The following is a 7,500-nucleotide window of genomic DNA, read 5'->3' as shown; positions in this document are numbered from 1 at the left end:
GCAGACTGCAATAATGGTGGTACCAAATAGGTACATATTTTTTCCCTAAGTTTGGCCATTTGATTTTCATGACTATTGCCTGTTTTTTGCAACATGGCTGCCAAATGTATTATTATTCTATTTGGTCTGTCTTCATCTTCTTTAGTGAATCTGTAAGTGTAGAATTGTTTCTCATAGTCTTGCGGGTTGAGTAATTCTGCACCTATGGTAGTTAGGATCGATTTTACAAAATCCTGTGCACTGAGGATATTTGGGTCTATTTCTAACATATCCAATTTATTTCTTGATTCTTCATTAAAATAGTGAATGAGAATATTGTTGTAGGAACTATGAGTAAAGGGGATCTCATATTCCTCCAAATATTTAAAAGTGCTAAAAAAAGTGTAAGGATTAGTTTTTTCTCCATATTGGGGTGGGATTTTACCCAATATTTTGACTTGTCTGTGAATACGTTCGTGTTGACAACTGCCCCACACTAAATTATTTGGTATTAGATTAATTATTTTTGCTGTATTTAGGTCCGTGGTAGATGTGTTTTCATGAAGGAGAAGTTTGAGTTGCCACATTTGAGATTCAGATAAGATATTTCTAAGTAAGTTATTTTCTTGTCCTGTCTCTCTATTTCTGTTATTTCTATTGGTAGATGGAGTCCTTCTATCTAACTCTGTATCTGAAGAGCTAGAACTAGAGCTAGGACCACTACTATTACTACGTCTATTCATTCTCCTTGGCATAGAGAAATTTTGTCTGTCTTTATGCCTGTTTTCTCTGTCACTATCATCTCTTCTATGTTGTCTTTCTTTGTTAGACTTAGTTTTGTCTTTATCGTGTTTATAACGATTTTCATGTCTATCATGATGTTGTTCATGGCGTCTCTGGTCCTCATTGCCATGTGGGTTAAGTGGATCATACATTCTGTCAGGCCTTTTTTTTGAATGTTTTTTACTTTTTTGTCTGTCAAAATCCTCACTATAATAGCTAGATTCTGACTCATAACCCGAAAAATCTGAAGTTGGTTTAACTACTTTTTTATTTTGGGGTTTATTTCCATTATTTTCTTGTTTTATTACTTGAATATTTGGCTCATGTTCATGTATGGGAGGAATGTCTTGTAAATGTATTTGAGGCCTATTTAATATGCGATTTTGTCGCCTATTGCCTAAGACAAGCATTGCTGTTGCTGAGTGAATCTCAGGCCTAACATGAACACTAGGTATTTCCTCCAGTCTTAGATAATGATTTACTGCATTATTTAATCCAGGTTCATATTCTGGATTATAAGGTGGAGGATTTAATATTTCATCTTCTAATTGATCAATAATAATATCATCCATTTTAGGTTATTGCTGTACTACACATGGAATGAATCCTAAATCAAAGATAAATGGAGCACCATTGTGCGTGGCCTATGCTCTGGATAGAAGAGATAAATGGCGATGATGATGGTGACATATGGAATGATTGTTTGTCAATGAAGAGCTGTGCTGTTATGGATGCTTTACTGGTAAGACTTATTTAGTGGCCTTGAGCCAATATCCCACCTAAAAGAAAAAAAGTTAAATCTTACCTGGGTTAATCCGTAGGTAACGGAACCAATTATTATGCTTCACTACCCGGTTCCCGGAACAGTCGCGTCCTTCTGTCACACTACTATGGCCAAGGCGCTGCGCTCTCACCTCCTCTCCCGGTCCAAGCTCGATTCAGTGAAACACTAATATCTGTCTGATTAGAAAAATACCATCCAATGAAATGACTAATTACATTCAAGCCAAATCACTAGATAATAGATTACTAAACAGTAGATATATAATTTACCTAAAAACCCTATTCCGAAAATAATGTGCTATCGGTGGTTTCAGGATTGTATATCAACGATCATACGTCTATTGGAATTCAAACTTTTAAGTTATTGATGCCCTATATGAATTTTGATTAAATATTTTAGACCAAGATCTATAGAGTAAGTTATCACCGACTAACACGATATATGGGGCGGTCTCACTAACCAACCTGCGGCCACGATAATTTGGCCGACCTACGGTGTTATCTTAAAGTCTTGGCCTCAAATATACAAAAATATACCAGATTTCCTAATATTTTATACTAAGGTTCGTCGAAAAAGCTAGATCTATTTACCTTCGAAAAGATAATCACGAGAGTGCAGACCCGGCTGACCAGCCTCAACAATCTGAGGTGTTATGTCAGAAACTTAATACAAATTATTGAGAAGTAAAATTCCGTCCAACCTCAGAGTAAGATCCCCGCTAGGGTTCACTAACCAGCCTTTAGACCACTATATGTTAGCCTTTGGTGTTATCTTATGGTATAGGAATTTTATACTGCTAAAGAAATAAAATCTGTCAGAGTCTCAGAAACCATCAGGCGATCCCGGAATTTGGAATCTATTGTGGTATCTTAAGGTCCGAACAAATATTATTCTTTTTACTTAATCTTAGTAGATACCTATTAATATTAGCCCACAGGGGCTTAAACCCTATTATTTCCCCCCTATACCTAAAGTATAAACAAAGTTTTGTAATATCTCAGATCTTTATTTTTAAGGAAGTTTGAATAATTTTATTTAACAAAATCTATTTTATTTTAGGTATGTTATGGCCAAAAATCTCAGAGAGAAGTTTTACTCAAGCTAAGTTTCTAGTCAAAGATTTAACCCGACTTATCCCTTAAGAAATTCGACTGGCGATCTGTCTTGCTATATCGCAACTGACTGAATAGCCCGAATGGGCCACCTTTTATAGGCCTTACTTCCCAGCTAACTGGGCAGAGCCTAGAGAGAATCACCAAAAATGTTTCTCTTTTAGCTTCTCTTTGGCTGAGCCTAGAGAGTATCACCAAAATGCTTCTCTTTTAACTTCTCTTTGAGACATTTGAAAAATCATTCGAGTGTTTATACAAAGTGATAATATAACAAATTAAAGATTGTAAAGTGATCACATTGTATTTTTGCACATGTTAAACATAAAAATATGGAATCAGTGATTTCAACGAGTCCTATGCTTGAGAGATTCAAACCAATAACTGTTCTCGTGATCTTAAAGAACTATTAATTTTACATAATATCACAAGCAAAACTCTCTGAAACCAGAAAATCCACACCGTTGTTATTGTTATACTAGAAAATATTTGACTATTGATTTTACTATTTTTCGTGGTTTTGTATGAATTACCATAAAAAGGATTAAGTTTTGATTCAACGAGTAAATGCATAAGGGAGAGATCTTCAAAGGGAAGTGGTAATTGGCACATATGTGGGTAAAATTATGACATGGGGGAAGGCTTATATTTTCATGTGTTAACTCGTGGAAAACTCTTATGGTGCCTTTCAGCTTATTGAATTCGTACTTTACCAGATGTTTTTATAAATCTTTATTTTTGACAGAATTATTTTGTTTTAAATATAATTTCATCATAAATAAGAAGACAAATTAATAAGCATATTCTATTGGTGGAAAAGTTATAGGCACATAATTATTACTCATTTTAAACATAACTAGATTTATCTGGATTATCTATTTATTTGATGTTTCTTTGAAAAATAATATAGAAGTTAAATTAGGATCTACTTTTCTCCCTTGCGAGGCTACTCTACAATTTTCTGTATGTTGTAAAATGACTAAGAGGGTGAAATGTTGATCCATTACTCTGTCCACAAGGCGGGAAAAATTTTTGTCGGGGGGGGGGGGGAGGGGGGCAGAAACCACCCTAAAATAGTTATATAATATAAACCTTTCCAGGGCAGGACCTATGAGTAGCTACATTGTGAAGGTGAACCATTTCGGCTGACGGGTTAGAGTGATCCTTCGGACACACAGACACAGATCCTGTTACTTTTATATAAGGATTGTCAGTGTCCCTGGATGAAAAAAACGAATGGTATTTCGCCCCCACATTGCACTAAATCCGTCAAACCTTACATTCTTTATTTTTACAACATTGGTGGACCTGTTATGATGATCCATAGTAACAAATATCCTTTGTATTTTTTTGTGTCTGTATGAATGATCTTGGGTCTATCCTGAGTAAAATCCCTTAAAATTTATATTTCCCTTTCCGTAATTTTTAGTATCCACCCTTCCCCTTTTCTAACCCTTCATTAATAGACTTGCTTCGCTAAAAAAATTAAACAAGAACGAAAAAAGATAATAAGAAAAGGGCAAAAATATAAGATATTGAAATGATCAAACTCAAGAAGATAAAAAAAGAGAGGAGAAGAAGAATGGAAACGAGCACTTACAAAGGAACGGTAATACAGCAGGCATAATAAGGCTTCTTATAGAGCAGCTTCACTGCTATAAAGCAAAGCAAAAATATTGGTGAATTTTTGATACTATATTTTAATTTTTGTTCCGCCGAAATATGGCTTTCAATGGTATAGTGCTACTTATCTGTTTTGCAAAAAGGTCTCAAATTTATATCTAAATGCAAAATACATGCAATTTTACTTAATATATTACTTTAAGGTGTTTCTATGAAAATAAGGATTACAACATCCATTAAAGCAAAGCTCTGAAACGTTAGGACAAACGAACATCAACACTTTTTAAAAGTATCAGAACTAAATATGCAGAACATTAATTTTTAAGTCTTAACAAAACTGTACATCAAATTGTTGCGAAGTTTTAAAAATATTAAAGAATTTGAGAATTAATAAATAAATGTTTTGGTTAGGTAAAGTTGGGTTAACTTAGGGTTGTTTATACTTTTGGTTTGTTACTTGCTGGTAACCATTGAAACTTTGGGTACCAGTATGATTAACTGTACAGTGACTGTTACCTTACTGATAAAAATAAGTAATAATAAAAGGTATGATATGTTATTTATCTAGACAGACTAAGAAATGTAGATAATATAGAGGAAACTGATGATAGTGCCTAAAAAAAGTGACGTTATACAATACAAATGACCAATGATAGGCAGTATACTTTTTAATTGACCAATGATAGGCCAGTATGGAGTCATTTTTTAGACACTATCATCAGAGATCAGTTTCACATAAATCTAAGAAATACCATAAAATTTTAAAGAGTTTATAGAAACATACGTTTTTATCACAACTTTTAAGTAGAACAATGTTTCCATTTACAAAATGAAAAAAAACCTAAATCCTTAAAACATTTTAAGTGTAAACACTTTTTTTTCATAAGTATATAGCTATTTCAAAGTTATATATTTTTAGTAGCAGTATTAAAGAAAAAGGATCTAAAAAATCATAAATAAAAATAAACGGGGAGGGGGGGGGGGGGTTTGGGAATTCCTATTCCTACCTTCTGCAAAAGCCCAAACCCTGAAGGGCCTGTACCTACGGTGCCTTGATCCTACGGGCCTTTAACTAATACAAAATATAACCAAACTTGTTTTAAAGTAATAAACAAACAAACGCGAAACTAACCCCCCCCCCCCACCCCTTATTTTCAATTCATTTAAAAATAAGGGGTGGGGGATTCTGGTATCATGTATTTAAAGAAAATCCACCAATATGCCAAAAGTTAAAACAAAAAAAATCGTCTTGTTCCATCCTATAAAGTTAAGATCTCACTAACCACCGAATTAATTGAGTTCTCCATTTCAGGGGAGCTTCACCGAGACTTAGGATTGTTTCATTCTTTTTTTGTCTTTTAAATATTTTAATTATGTGCCCCCCTTCCATAGATGATAAGGGTGCAACCGCTAGTATAATATAACCACAAGTAATCATCAAATGTTCTAAAACATACAAAAAAAACGTGGAAAAAATTCCTTTTGAATCGTAAATCATCTTAAGCTATTTGGTTTCACAGTTTTAAACTAAATTTTCCATAGAAGATTGGATATGGCCTTTCACTACGCCCCTAGAGACTTTAAGAAGATTCACGATCCAGAGGTTACCAAGATCTTAGGATACATACATTTACACCCCAAGACAGATAGAGACCCTATTACTTTTGTATTAGGATTGAAAAAAGTCCCTATAGAAACTTATGGTATTTAAAATAGAATGGGGGGAGGTTGCTTAAATTTTATTTACTAAACTATAATAGTTAACAACCTAAAATTTAGATATACCATTTTCGGTAACTATATTGAGCTTCATAAGCCGTATATAGCCATATAAAATTAGGTATTATTATTTTTTTGGTGGGGGGGGGGGGGGGAGTCAAATTGATAAGCTTGGATGTTACTCATATGTTTTCTCACGACTTTAATAATGATGTTCTAGTCTATTGATCTTAAAGGGCTTTCCCGTGACTACGCCTTCTAGAAAATTCATTTCTTTAATTAAAAGAATTTTTCTCTTTTTAGTCGTAACTACTCTAAAACATTTCGTTTATATATGTACCCCCCTCCCTCAAGCTAGGAAAACGAGTTTAGAAACTTTTAGAGCCAGTAAGATTTATTGTTCAATCTTCCCTCGTTGGATTGCAAACTTTTTGGACTTTTATTAATTCAAGTTTGGGTTTGAATGCCCAAACTTTTCCACGAATAACTTCAATCGAAAGAAGGGGTAATTTTGTTTATAATAATTGGAGGTGTAAATTCATTTTTTTCTATTGTCTTGTCCATTAAGATTATTGGTCATACCAAAGCTTTATTAACAATTTTATTGACAGACGGATGGACGTACGGATCTTATAAAAAAGCATCGTTTATGATGACAAAAATTTTCATCCTTGTTTAAAAAAGAAAAAATCTGTATGGTTATAATTTGTAGACACGCCTAGGGTGAAGATTAAAATGAGATCATTAATACATGCTTTACAAAATACTGAGTAAGAGGGGGGAGGGCAATAGTCTGTAAATAAAGCTTTACCTAAACTCGTTCTACCATTCATTAGCTTACAATATTTTGGGAAACTTTTAATTTGCTTAAAAATTTTTATCTAAGAAGGGGTCATCCCAGTTTAAAGTACAGTAAAATCAATAGAACTTGCAGTTTAATCATTTATATACCTTGTTTTTCTTGGAATCATTATTCCATAAATTCCAGGATGTTTTAAATGGCATGGAATGACACTATTTATAGAAAAGCTTCTTAATTTTACCCATCTTCACGATAATAAGCACATAACAAAGTAACCGAAAATGAGTCAACGTGCGGTTTTTTTTTAAATCCAAGGCCACCAAATGCGTAATTGCGCCATCAGGGCCCATTAATTACCCATCCTAATTTTGATATACGCATATTGTACGCATTTATAATTTTGTAAATTATATATTTTGATTGAGTTTTAAGGATATATAACAGGCATATTGGTTAATAGTTTGATTTTTTTAAGTTGAATTTTATTTTAATTAACCCTCTGCTTTTGTTTAGCCTATAATTAATCAATCATAAAAAAGTCTGATTACTCAATAAATCGACTTTAGGGTTGACTAAATTGGAAAGTATGAAAACATCCACAAAAGGGAAGCTCTAAAATCAGACGATAGAACAAACGAATATTATCACTTGAAGAGTGTCAGACTCAGCGCTTGATAAAAAAATATTAATTCATTTACTGT

General features: G+C 33.3%; 1 long non-coding RNA gene across 1 annotated transcript; it reads left to right on the top strand.

Annotated features, from left to right (window-relative positions):
• Positions 1-518: 518 nt before the first annotated feature.
• Positions 519-3,579, top strand: LOC145325485 (uncharacterized). Its single transcript, XR_013881497.1, has 3 exons — positions 519-592; positions 1,340-1,504; positions 2,606-3,579. It is a non-coding gene; the product is annotated as an uncharacterized LOC145325485 (long non-coding RNA).
• Positions 3,580-7,500: the final 3,921 nt, after the last annotated feature.

This window comes from Acartia tonsa, chromosome 8 (assembly GCF_053477335.1).
Source record: "Acartia tonsa isolate MP-2025a chromosome 8, ASM5347733v1, whole genome shotgun sequence".
Lineage (NCBI taxonomy): Eukaryota > Metazoa > Arthropoda > Copepoda > Calanoida > Acartiidae > Acartia > Acartia tonsa.
The sequence above is the reverse complement of the archived record's forward strand: the minus strand, read 5'-3'. Positions and strand labels throughout refer to the sequence as shown.